This window comes from Rattus norvegicus, chromosome Y, assembly GCF_021556685.1.
Source record: "Rattus norvegicus strain SHRSP/BbbUtx chromosome Y, alternate assembly SHRSP_T2T, whole genome shotgun sequence".
NCBI lineage: Eukaryota > Metazoa > Chordata > Mammalia > Rodentia > Muridae > Rattus > Rattus norvegicus.
Genome location: NC_141555.1, coordinates 57951435 through 57966581, shown reverse-complemented (window position 1 = coordinate 57966581; position 15147 = coordinate 57951435).

Genomic DNA, 15147 nt, shown 5'->3' with positions numbered 1-15147 from the left:
TATATTCAGCAAGTTATTTGCCCATTTACTTACTACAAACATTTTGGATTGCAATTAGAATTTAATCCAAGTTTACGGGGGTTGACACGGCTGTTTGATTAGTATTTAATAGCTCATGAATGTGAATTTCACAGAAAGAAGTCATTTGCTCAGTTTTTGTAAATTTACAAACCCTAGAAGAGAAAAAAATATGTAATAAATTCTAGCTCTTCTAGTTTTTTTTTTTTTTTTGGTTCATTTTTTTTTTTTTTTTTTTTTTTTTTTTGGAGCTGGGGACCGAACCCAGGGCCTTGCACTTTTTAGGCAAGCGCTGTACTACTGAGCTAAATCACCAACCCCTCTAGTTTTTATATTTAGTATTTTAGTGTGTTATGCAGAAATTCTGAATCCAGATGATTTTAACTATAATATCCAGTACTATTAAACATATGCACAGCATTTTACAACTATGAATAATATATGCTTTCAGAAAATTTTCATTAAAACAGCCAGAAATTCTTCATGAGTTCTACCGAACATGGCCATTGGGAACAGAATAAACCGCAAATAAGGAAATGCAGAAAGTGATTGACACATGCAAAATTCTTGGTTTTAAATTTAACAATCATGATAGTTATAGGATAGAGCTTTGAAAATAGAGTCAATGACAGGATGAAAAATACTGAAGAAGAGTATTTAAATTAAATTTTTACTAAATAAAAGAAAACAGTGGATCTGAAGGTAAGCTACATTTAACAAAATGACCCTGTTCTTCTGCCACTATTTATTTAATGCTTTGGTTTTTGTTCTTATATTATGTTTAGAAACATATCAATGATTCTCATTATTCTTAAATAAATGATATGCAGTTCAGCTGATTAAATATTCCACATTATCTTAATGTTCACCTGTATCATTAGATATTAAAATTATAGAGATTATTTTGACTAGAATAAAATTTTATTGTTTCCTTATCATATGAGAGAAGCAATTATTTACAGAGAATGGATACCTGATATTTTCTAAATACTGTCAATAGAGGTTTAATCCATATATATATTAGCTCAATCATTTATACCTCCAAATGAAAGTCAGTAAATTTTACTACACATATAGTACGTAAAGGAAGTGATATATAGGGATAAAACCAACACCTATGCTGCCACAATCATCTATTATTCCCATGATGAAAGCCAATCTTAGGAAGAGAAGATGGTACAGACACATTGCAGGATAAATCAGCTTCATTCAAAATGAGGATTGAGCTGAAAAGGGATTTGAACTAAGAATAGTTAATAATAATATAAGTTTAATGTTATGAGACCTGGTTTTCCTGATATGGTTTCCTTAATCCTTTAACTTGGGCAGTCACATTTCTGCTCTGTGGAATGAGACGTCTCCACCTTCTCTGCCCTCACATATTTCAGTTTGTCACATGGTCCTCAGGACGTCCTTATACCTGGGGAGGTTTTTTTCTTCTTGGAAATACAAAATGCTCATATTTCCTGACTTTGGAGACAGGGTTAAAAGGAAATGGGAAGTGAGTGACATACATACCACAACTCTTCTGTATTATTCCCTAAATGGGGGTTTTTCGAGGATGGGATACTTGAAGTGAGCAGAAAGTAAAGATGCTGCTTTATTTGAAATATTTTCTTACCTCATTCTGTGCCCCTGTAACGGGCCCAGCCTTATCTCTCAGGCGTGGCCATGTTCCTGTCACTGCTCCCCTCCCTATTTCTTGCAGCTCTTAATTCTAGTTCCTGCTTGCCACTCTAGGTTTCTTCTTGACCAGATTCAGCTCATTTTCCTGTGATCCTGCTCTGAAACATACACAAGTTTTTTTTTTTTTTCTTTTGTTTCATTTTCAATCGTTTAATGTTTATGTTGGCTTTTGCTTTACCTCTTTTATGGAAGTCTTAGAGGAGAATCATTCAGGGATGTCTGTTTTGAATGGAATGAGAAAATAAAGAAAAAAATCCCTTTTTAATTTTACAAGACATTTTCATATCTAAGTTTTTCACTAACATTTCCCACCATGCTAGTTTATCTCCCTGTCTTGTCCTGAGTTCTTTCCTCTCATTGCTACTTGGATACTGCCTCGTAGGACTTACTGCAGAACCATGAATGCTGGCATACACAATGAAGGAGTTCATTCTTCACCACTTTTCTAACCCTTTTTAGATGTATCTTCCTTCTCTCTTCAGCTATTTGAATTAATTTGGATTACTGTACTCAATTGTATAGTACTATAGTGCTTGTGCCTTGAAAATATCTGTTATTATTGTCTTGTCATAGTTCTATAGCTCAGGGTTGGGCCTAGTTACATTTTGGAACATTATTCCAAGAAGTTTGTGAACTTGAAAAAAACCTAGGCAGCAGCTATCAATACTTTCAAATGGTACTTTAATACATGAGGGCTTAAAAACTTTTAATAAATCATGGAAAAAGCAGTATGAGATTCCTGTTTCTGTAAAGTACTTGAAAAACAAAAAAGGGAAAAAGACCATGCCCCACTCACTTTTGTCTTCACGTAGGGTGCACAAATGTGACTTTAGTTTTGATGCCTTTTCTGGTTAGAACATAAAATTGTTTGTGGTAGTTTGCGGTAATGATTTGCTTCTATTAGTTTACGCTTTTGTGATTTTTTTTTTGTCGTCATTATTCCCGTTAGGGCCATGCTTCCCCATTTTGTATAGATAAAAGGTGGATTCAGTCCAGCTATTATTGTCCTGGGGAACAACCCACAATTTTGGGAACAAATGTCCACAATTATGTAGTTGACTATGGTTTGAAATCATTCCTTGCCATCACTTTCTTGCAGCAACATAATTCTGTACTTCCTCTTCAATAATTGACAACCCTATAATCCCATTATATATCTGTGTGTAGGGGGAAATGGGATTCTTTAAATTTTCTGTGTTATGTGGTTTTATTCTTCCATAAATTATTTCCCACAGCCACAGAGCACAGCACACTACCGGGCATTATTGAATGCTGGGATAATTGGGGAAGGGTAGTTTGAAATACATCACTGTTCTTTGTGTCAGAGATTTTTTTTTTTTCGGAGCTGGGGACCGAATCCAGGGCCTTGCGCTTGGTAGGCAAGCGCTCTACCACTGAGCTAAATCCCTAACCCCAGAGATTCTTATTTTTAATAAGTAATCCATCCTATAGTAATAGCTAATTAACTCTTGTATTCTCCTTCATATATGGGTGCTGCTGTGAATAAATTCCATTTTTCCATTGATAAACAAAAATAAAATCCCATAAAGGCACGAAAATACATAAAGAGGGAAAAGTATCCACAAAGAATATGCATTTAAAATGGAGAAAAATATAAACAAAATGAGATCAAAATTTATAGCCAGAAATTATGAAATTAAAAATTTCATTATAAAACTACAAATTCGTAAGGTTAGATAATACAAATATATATTCATGCAAAGAGGAAAACATTAAATGCTATGTATGCACAAAGAGTTAACTCAAAATGTATTATATAAACCAAGATTGGAATGGAGCACTCACTGTTTCTGCTGTAGAGGCAAAAATGGAAGGACTACCACTAGGTTTAACCCAGGTTTATTGCATAGTGACAAACTATCAAGAAAGATGATGTTTCAAAAATACCACACAAATAAATCATTGATAATTTAAACAAATACAAAAATAATAAAATATAGAAGAGCAACCCTAGTCAAAAGGGTTCTGATAGAATGCATAGGATTACTTCAATATTCTGGTATTTTTTGAGGCCTGTTATGTGAATGAGTTTATGGTCAAATTTGGAGAAGTTACAATGAGGTGAAGAGGAAAAGGTATATTCTTTGGTTTTAGGATGAAATGTTACCTAAGTCTCTGTTAAATACATTTGGATTTTTCAAGTTATTAAAATAAATTCTGTTATTTTAACCGTATATGTTTAGTTTCAGTTTCCATAAATTGTCCATTGATGAGAGTGCGGAATTGAAGTCTCCTACAATTTATTGTGTGTGGTGCAATATTTGCTTTGACCTATAGTTATATTTCATTTATGAATTTAGGTGTCCTTGCATTTGAAACATAGTTGTTCAGAATTGAAAGTTCATCTTAGCATTATTTTTCTTTGACAAGTATGGTTACCTTCCCTATCATTTTTGATAACTTTGTGTTGAAAGTCAATTTTATTCGATATTAGAAAGGCTACTCCAGCTTGTTTCTTGGGAACATTTGCTTAGAATTTTTCTCCAGGCTTTTACCCTGAGATACTCTTTCTTTGTCACTAAGGTGTATTTCCTGTATGCAGCAAAATCTTGGGTCCTCTTTACGTATTCAGTCTCCTAGTTTATGTCTTTTTATTTGGGGAATTGTGTTCATTGATGTTAAGAGATATTAAATGAAATGGACTATTGCTTTCTATTATTTTTGTTGTTAGAAAGGGAACTACTATTGTGTGGCTATCATCTTTTGGGTTTGTTGAAAGATTATTTCGCTACTTTTTGCTACGGTGCAGTTTCCCTCCTTGGGTTGGAAGTTTCCATCTACTATCATTTGTAGGGTTGGATTTGTGGAAAGATATTGTGTACATTTCGCTTTGTCATGGGATGTCTTGGTTTCTCCATCCATGGTAATTGAAAATTTCACCAGATATCCTAGCCTGAAGATCCAGAAATGAATGCACACACCTACAGTCACTTTGTCTTCGACAAAGGTGCTAAAACCATGAAATGGAAAAAAGACAGAATTTTCACGAAATTATGGTTCAACTGGAGGTCAGCATATAGAAGAATCAATTATGTAAACAAACCTCCGGGGGTGGCAAATGAACATCTTATTAGATGCTGATAAAAATTTTAAAAAATCAATATTTCTTCATGTTATAAGTCTTGGAAAATATCAGGAATTCAACGGCCATACAAAAACATAGTAAGTCTTAAAAAAAAAAAGTAGCCAGCATCAAACTTACTGGAGAGAAATTTGAAGCAATACCACAAAAATCACGGACTGGAAAAGGTTCCCTAATCTCTACTTACTCCTTCAGTATGGTACTGGAAGTCTTATTCACAGAAATTAGAAAAAAACACGGGGCAAAACGGAAAAATTTAGAAAGCCAGAAGCTAAAATATCACGATTTTTAGATGATGTGATTGTATATTTTAGTGACCACAAAATTTCCACCAGAAAACTTTTTCAGCTGATAAACAACTTCAGCAAAGTGGCTGGATGTAAACTTAACTCAAACAAATCTATAGCATTCTACTTCAAGGATAAATAGTTTGAGGGGAACTTAAGGAAATAACAGCCTTCCCAATAGTCACAAATAAGAAAAAATACCTCAGGTTTACTCTAAACAAGCAAGTGAAATTCTGTATGACAGGAACTTCAAGTCTCTGAAGAAAAAAAACATTGACGAAGGTCTCATAAGATGGAATAATTTCCCATGCTCATGCATGGGAAGGGTTAATATTGTAAAAATGGCCATCTTGCCAAAAGCAGTCAACAGATTCTAGGCAATCACCATCAAAATTCCAACTCAATTCTTCACAGAGTTAGAAAGACCAATTTGAAATATTAATATTAATATTAATAAAAATTGATCTGAACGGTACAGAGACAGTGAGGTAGATCAATGGATTATAATTGAAGGCCCAGAAATGAAGGCACCCACCTATGGCCACTTGATATTTGACAATGAACCAAAACCATCCAATGGAAAGATAACATTTTCAACAAATGTTTCTCATTCGACTGGAGGTTACCATGTAGAAGAATGGAAATCAATCAATTCTTATCACCCTGTATAAAGCACAAGTCGAAGTGGATCAAGTATCTCCACAAAAAAATGACATATAATCTTAAACTAATAGAAGAAAAAGTGGGTAAGTTTCCTGTACAGAACACCAATGGCTTTTACTCCAAGATCAAGAATCTACAAATGGGACTTCATAAAGCTCTTGTAGGGCTAGTGCTGTGTCATTTGGAAAAAGGTACAATCAACAAATTACGAAAAGGTCTTTACCAATCTTCCATCTGATAGAGGGCTAAAATCAATCTATACAAAGACTCAAATATTCCTTTCAAAAATGCTGTATAGTGCTAAACAAAGAATTCTCTGCTGAGGAATATCAACATCCTTAGCCATCCGGATAATGCAAATCACAAAATTCTAAGGTTACACGCACTCCAGTTAGAATGGCTAAAGTAAAAAAAATGAAATGACAACAGATGCTGGCAAGGAGGTGGAGAAAGACAAACTCTCCACCATGTTTGGTCAGATTGCAAGCTTGTACAACCACTCTGGAAATCAGTCTGGAGTTTTCTCACAAAGTTGGATATAGGACTACCTGAGGATACCACAAACCCACTTCTTGGATATATACCCAAAAGATCTCCAACATATAAGAAGGACACATGATGCTACATGTTGAGAGCAACCTTTCTTTTTTATAATAGCCAGAAGTTGAAAAGAAACCAGATGTCTCTACACATAGTAATGATAAAGGAAATGTGGTACATTTACACACCTGTGTTCTTCTAAGCTATCAAAAACAAAGTTTGTATAAAATTCTTAAGATGGAAGTAGAAATTATCATTCTGTGTGAGGTAACCCAGTCACAAAAGAATGCAAATGGTAAACATTTATTAGAAGTGTGTATCAGCCCAAAAGTGTGGAATACACAAGAAAGAATTCACAGGTCATATGAAGCCCAAGCAGAAAGAAGACCAAAATGCAGATGTTACATTCCTTCTTAGAAGGGGAAAAATATCCATGGTAGGAAATACAAGGATAAGGATTTAACCAGGGACTGAAGAAAGGGTCAACCAGAGACTGCCTCTTGTTGGGATCTGTCCCATATGCAGTCACACAAACCAGTCACTATTGCTGATGCAAACATGCCCTTGTTGACAGGACTCAGATAAGGATATCTCCTGAGAGACTCTGACTGAACCCTACTGACACTGGTGAGGATGATTGTAGCTAAACATTGGACTGAACAAGGGGGGTTCAATGGAGTTGTTAGAGAGCTGTAGGGGTTTGCAAAACCCCAGGAAGAACAATAATATCAACCAACCAGACCCCACTAGAAATTTGAGGGATCAAACCACCCACTACTGAGTAAAGATTGAGGGACCCATGAGTGCAGCCACATTGTGGCAGAGGATTGCACTGTCTAACATCATTGAAAGGAAAAGCCCTTAATCCTGTGAAGACTTGTTTCCCAATGTAGGGTAATGCCAGGGCATTGAAGTTGAAGTGGATTGGTGGGAATGGGAACATCTTCAGCGATGCCATGTATCTTGTAGGGGTTATGGGAGAGGGAGGAAAAGAGATAACATTTGAAATGTAAATACATAAAATAGTCAGGAAAATTATTAAATAAAAATGACATTTTGTGTCATTAAATTAATCATACAGTAAAATATCATTTCCCATTTCTGATATTGGCACAAATGTTAGAGTTTGTCATTAACTTCCTTTGGTCTCTTTTGCTGTCTATAGCCAACATGTCCCTTTTTGTTATGAGTTATATAAACAAAAATCTATTTTTCAATTTAAAGGAATATAGATTGAAAAAATACTGATATCATTTGAGAATGAAACATACTAACAATTTTACTATACTTCCCTTTATTAAAAGTTAGACAACTCCTTGAAAAAACTTCAATGGATAATATCAAATATGTTTGTAGTAATGGTACATCAAATACATTTTGTTAATAGCCACAAACAAGAAATGTTTCTGATATTTATGCATTATGGTATTTGATTATGGAAGAAACTGAATGATCTTAGATTTTGAAAATAATGTATATAAATCATTTATTTTTAATTTTTGTTGACAGAAGTAAATTATCAACGAATACATATAAGCAATGTGGCACAAACTTATAATATACATAGAGCAAATTAAATATATAATTAATGAACCAAAGGTGAGCAATCATGTATAAAAGCAAGATATATCATGGGGTTGGGGATTTAGCACAGTGGTAGAGCGCTTGCCAAGGAAGTGCAAGGTCCTGGGTTCGGTCCCCAGCTCCGAAAAAAAAAACAAAAAAACAAAAAAACAAAAAAAAAAAGATATATCATTGAGTCTACCTACAGTTGGAGTTAAGAGATGATTCATGATTCCATGTATTTCTTTCTAGACACCTAATAAGATAAAATTAATGTTGGAAAATGCTAAAACTGCAATTAGTAGGTTAGATCGAATATACACATTTAAACATTGCATTTGAAGAAATATACATAATGTATTTTCAAGTTTATGTACAGCATATACTAAAATACACTATCTCCATAAATTATCAATATGACTCAAGCAATTTCTATGCTCATATTAAAGTTGAATTAGCAAGCATACATATACATGTATGTGTGTATGAACACACACACAGGCACACACACACACACAATACTCCTAATAATTTAAAACAAATTAGCAAATAATAAATTCATTCAGAGAAAACCATGTAAAGTGATAAACTAAATTTCCAGAATAATGCTCTCGCAAAAGAATACTTTCAGGCATATAAAACATTGCCTCAGGATTTTTTAGAAAAATACGTATGTGGCCAATATATGTAATCAGATCCCAGTTAGACTTATCACTCAGAATTGAAGTAGAAATTGAAGTGGACCGGGGAAAATATTAAATAACAGGGTTAACTATATTTTTTCAATTATAAAAAAGAAACATTGGAGAAACGGTGAAAGGACACAACAGGTAAGATTGCTTTCTATTAAGCATTGATATCTAAATTTAGTCTTTATAGTCTATATAATAGACAGAGAAAAGTAAATCTTACAAGTTGTTTCTTGACTTAAACACATTTTTCTTGGCTTGTGAATATACCCAGAACCATTCAAGACAATGAAAAGGGATAGATGCAGTGTTTAAATTAGTAAAAGACCTTTTGTTTATTTACTAGTTATGAATGTATTTTTGTAGCATTTCTTCTCAGGTTTCTGTTGGATACTTTATAAACCCGGCCTTTGGTGTGGTCGGTGGTTAAATTTAACTGAACATGGCTGAATATGACAATATAAGGATCCAAAAATGGATCCTTGGTGCAGAGAATACCTTTGGTTTCAACCTGGTTGTAATGAAATTGTGGCCAGAGTGTGCACAACGAAACAGAAGGTAAGAAACTGTGGACTCGGGTACAGGGCTCTTTATAAGAATTCCCTTTTTAGTGTTGGCAGAATTGTTCCATGATATCAAGTGATTGTGCAGTGAGCTGGCCTTTTCTTTATTCCTGTAATGAAAGCAAATATTTGTTATTTTCAGTTCCTTCAGAGAGCTTGCTATGTGACTAGATCATTCAGCAACTCGGTATGAGGGTCTTAGATGTGCAATTTAATTTTAATGTAATTGCATTTAGGTGAAGCTGTGGGTCGTTTGAGTTTATTAAACAGGAATGGGTCACATGAGATTAGAAAGTAGGGTTAAAACAGTGTGGTTTGGAATATATCGAGCATGTGGGATATGAATGTAGAAGTAAGAATGATGCAGACAGTATAGTATAAGTGAGAGAGGCATAGAAGCGGTGTGGAAAAAGAACTGAGGAAGGGAGGATGAAGTTCAATGTCTGCAAACATGACATAAGGCAACCTGTCACTTTATAGGTTAGGTTAAAATAAATACTAAAATTGAAAACTGATACCTTAATTTTTTTCTTTTTTTTTTTTTTGGAGCTGGGATAAGACCTTAATTTTTTATGCAATATACATCATGTTTGAGGTAAAATGCCAGCAAGTGATATCAAAATAATATATTTATCTTATTTGATCTTAGTCATACTCTGCATAATTATTTGTTAAAAACATCACTTACCTTCCAATTGTGGTATCATTTAAAAAATCGCCTGTGAGGTATTAATTATTTATTGTAGAAGAGTATTATTATTATAAGAATATCAGCTGGAAAAAATGTGGTTTGATTTATATTTTAAGTTGCTTTTTGCTTAATTTTTGCCCCTCTTGACATTCACTCATACTGAAATATAATTTTCAATGTTGATATACTACTATAAAAATATGTTTCTGCAGGGTTTTTGAAATTGCTCAATTATAAGGTCATATTATCCATAAACTTCAGGATACCCTCCACAAACCTCATAGATGCAAAGAGGATAAACAAGAAGAAAGGCTTAAATGCAGATACTTGACTCTCACTTAGAATGGGGAATAAAATAGTCTTGGAGGGAGATTGAGGGAAGGAACTGGTTGGGAGAAGGGAGAATAGAATGGATTATGTGTGGGAAGGGACAGGAGATATGGCCAGATAGTCATGAGAAGGAAAGGAAATCTTGAACTTATGGTGATGAGGACGTAGGGGAAATATCCAGGGTGAGAAAGAGTCCTGGGATAGCGTAGGTACCCAGGAATCAATGGGGGTTTCCTAGGCTGTGACTTACATTGGTGATATGGAACATGAAGAGGTCAACTCCTGTGGCAAGGAAGTACCACCAGTGGTGGGTTAAAAACACCAGTACACCCACCAAGCATTCAACGTAAAATTCGTCAAGTCTAAAAGAAAATCAGCGACTGAGTGACTTGCCAGTGAAATTGAGATCCATCCCATAGTCAAGCAACAATTCATGGCATTATTAATGTTGTTCTGTTATACTCGCAGATAGGCGCATGTTGTACTGAGAGACCCCACCCAGCAGCAGACTCAGGCAGATACAGACACCTACAGCTAAACAGTGGATGGAGCTTGAGGACAGTTTGGTGGCCCAAAAGGCAATAGAAACTACACAGGAAGAACAACAGTGTCAACTAACTTAGACCCAGGGGTACTCTTAGAGCCTGAGCCCTAACCAAAGATCATGCACAGGGTGTAGCTAGGCCCCTGGTGCATATGTGGCAGACATGTAGATCAATCTTCATGTGGCTTCCACAAAAACTTGAGTGGGGGGATTCCTGAAAGTTGTAGCCTGACCGAGGAATCTGTTCCCAGACAGGGTTCCGTTGTCTAACGGCAGTTGGAGAGGATGTGCCTAATTCTGAAGAGATTTGATGTTTCAGAGTTGGGGCCATAACTAGGTGTGTCATCATCTTAGGAGAAACGATGAGTGGGACAGAGACTCTGTGAGGAAGTGACAAGGGAGGGGCAGCGTTTGGTATGGAAATTAAAAAAAAAATTACTAAATTTGCTATATCTTTTTCAGTAATCTCCTAGATTATAGTCTCACTGTAGATAAATACTGTGTTTAAATCCAATCTCTATTTGTGGACTTCTATTAGGATAGCTGTTTAGCTTCTCTTTCCTTACCACCAGAGGTCATAAATAGGGGTGTGGCAATGCAATTTTCTTCAGAAGGCAGGCATAGATGTACCACAAACGAGGAGTGTAGGCAAAGGAAATATAACTGAAAATTGAAGATTGAGCTAGAGTAGTGAACAGAAAAGTTATTTCTCATTTAATAACATGCCTTTTTATCATGAACAAATACAGGAACTGAAGATTCCATATATATATATATATATATATATATATATATATATATATATATATATATATATATAACATATAACATATTATTGGTCTTACATTTTCCTTTACTTTAACTTCCCATAGATATTTCTAGTTTATATATATATATATATATATATATATATATATATATGCATGAACAGCACTTGAAACTCAGCAGAAGATTCAGTGCAATGACCATGCGATTTACCTTATCATTAAAGAAGGTGTTTTCCAACTCTTTATCTGGCATATGGATCATATCCATTGAATAAGACCCAATAACTTATTCTTCAAAAATATATTACATACTAGAACAAATGCTTAAAATAATAGCACAAAAATTATCAAAATGTACAGGAAAAATACTAAACTCACAAATCATTGGTTAAGTATAAATACAAATGACAATGTTTATACTGTGTTGCTGGAAAAATGTACCCTGGAATACAGATGCTCGGACTAAATTTTAATATAGCTACTATAGAAATCGATATAGAAACTAAAAACTGATATCACTTGTGATTCAATAGTACCACTGAAAGAATATGTACCTGAAAGTATCTACCTATATATTTCTATGATACCTTTATTAAATGAGTTTATCTTCTCACTGTTCACAATATCCATGTTACAAAGTGGATAAATGACATATATACACAATAGACCTTTATGTAACCATAAAAAGAGAAAAATTACGTAATTGGCATGGATATTGATGAAGCTAGATATCATTGTCCCAATTGAAAAGAATAGAACTGTGAGGACAAATGCCTTAATCTTATGAAAGTAGACAACTACTGTTTGTTTGACTTTGAATCCTCTTCTATAGAAGGGAAGTCAGATCTCATGTTGTAAACATGGTCAAAGTTTTCCCATGTCTCAAATGGTTGTAGAGAGGATCCTACTTCTCCTGTTTTGCTAAATGACCATGTTGTCAAACTGTCTTCCAATTCTTATTGTTTTTGTCCATAGATTACAGCTTTCATGAGCTGTGGTCAGAGAAATGTGTATGTGTACTGTGCAGCAATTACTGCTGATATGTGTAACTGGTATAAGTGCTAAGACTGTGAGAAGAAGAAAGCTGATCATATGGCTGGGGAAACATTGCAGAAAATGAGAAGACAGAATGTGAGGATTGGGAGAATGCAATCGTGACCTCTGGACATGACACAGTTATTGGACCTATGGACTCACTGCATCTACCCTCGTATTCACAAGTCCGGCACATGATTAAGACAAGATTAGGCAATATCCCAGCAGGCAGTACTCAGTAAAGCAATGGATTACAAAGAAAAGAAAAAAATTATAAAGAACATGAAACTGGAATGAGATTGTTCTGGAAAGAGTAGAACCAAGTTTAGGATAGGTGTGATCAAGGTACATTGTATATATGTATGAAGAATAAGTAAAAATTCCAAAATAAGAAAAAATTCTGAAAATCTATTAAGAATTTTTGTAACCTCTGCAAGACACTTTTTTCCCCTAAAAGTATCCTCACTTTTGGTAAGTTGCAGGAAAGTCAATGTAAAAGGTGGTTACATTAGTTCAGTGCATGGTGTCTGCATTATGGAAATATCAAACTGAGGGTCATTAATCTGTACAGATAAATTCTATCACCTGTTCAAATATAATAAAATTAAACACTGTAATGATCCACCAAAACCAAACTTCACACTGGAGAGGTAAATGCAACCTGAAAAATGCCCTCTTCTTAACCTCAACCATTTTAATCTTTGAAACTCTGAATACATGTGAAGAAAAAAGGTCTATCCTGATACACAACATGTAGTATGGTGTCTTTGTGACTTATATGGCAAGACATTCAGGGTTTCACATTGCCTTCATTATGTCATTCATTTTAAAAATCCTAGGACACCAAGATCTAAAATCCATGGGCTTTTGTCCTGACAGCCATGGATTGCACTCTGTCCATGATAACTTTATGTATTTTGGTTAAACTCTGAAAGTCAATTTGCTCCCTCACAAAATTAAATTGATTCATTGCTATGGTTATGATAATGATTTTTTGTAGAATAGTTATAAATTTCTCATGACAAAATGTGCTTCCTCTTCTGGTGGTTTGTCGGCTATTGATGAGCTTAACCCTCTTCCTTCCCAACATAGCACTTACTATAGATTATTTTTCACTGTCGATCTTATATACACTAAAGATAGGAAAAACAATGAAAATAATATGGGCTTTGTTTTCTGTCCCAAAAGTTCTTTTTTTGAATTCTTCTTCATCATTTTCATCACCACCACCACCAACAACAATAACATCATCACCATCATCATCTAATTTACATGAAACTGAATTTGAAATTTTATTACACAATGAAATGAGGAGTATTCCCTTTGAAGCAGAGATATTGATGAAGACTAACTCCTGTGCAGTCATTTTAGTGTTATAAAGACATTGCATAAATTGCTTCAGATGATTGATTGAAATGCTAGCGCTCTTTACAACTGGTTTTGAGAGTCCCTTAGTGAAAGAATGGTCTTCTACAGCAAGACCTTCATTAACAGAAGTTTGATTTAACCCATGTACCAACGAAGTGAAATTGTGCCAGAAATAAAATAGTGCCTCTCCAGAAACAGCTTTTATCCAATAATTCACATCTACTTCTATTTCTTAATTGCCATATTGATATGGGCTTAGGATACAATATATTCTGATTTATTAATGGTATTTTAGTTTTATTTGGTTAATTGTGAAAATTTCAAAGGAACATACCTATTCCATGATTATATCCCATACAACTTTTAATTTGAACTTGAAGAGTTTCATGAAAACTGAAGTATCAAAAATGTATATCTTCCCATTGAAAATGTGTAACATCCATCATGTGAAATACCCACTATACCCCAATGGATTGATGTCTCTGAAAGCATTTAAAGACTGCATTACTTTAAGCGTGCAGAAGCTTCACTCATATAGTTGCAGTTCCAGATTGGCTGTAAACAAATCACTTTCTGTGACTTGGAAAGTGACTACAACTTTTGATATGAAACTAGTTAGGACTTTGAGATAAGGGAGCAGACAGGCCATATAAAGTATGTTTTTAAAATTCTTTAAAATAGACTTTTTTATGCAATATATATATTTTTTATGGTTCCTCTTCCCTCTATTTCTCCCCCTTCTTCTATACCTCTCCTGTCACCTGTATCTACATTCCTTCTGACTCTCAGAAGAAAACAAAAAATCATCTAAAGGACAAACTTTGAGTAAACGTTAATGAACTGGAGTAGAACAAAACAAGCAGATAGCAAAGAGCCAATAAAAGGCACTAGAATAGGTACAGACACAGGGACCCAGACTTCCATTCACATACTGGATAATTCTAAGGAAACATAAAACCAGGAAACAATATATACAAAATCATACAGAGTAGCAATTAATAGATGATTAAACAAATTAAAAAGAGGTAAAAGAAATTGTGAAGGAAATGTCCTGGTGGATTATGAGACAACGATTCTCCAAAGATAATTTTGAGTTCCCTTAGTGCTTTTTATGCAGTCTACCCTTAAAATTGAATTGTGTACGAAGGGAGAGTCCCATGGAGAAAAGTATGCTTTCGTTTCAAATTATTACCCATTGGAGATAATTTCTGGTTGAGAGATAAGGTGATGTTCAGGGCTTGGCTTCTTTAAAGGGCTAATTAACAGGTAACGAGATCTGTGAGGTGTTGTCTTCTGAGCA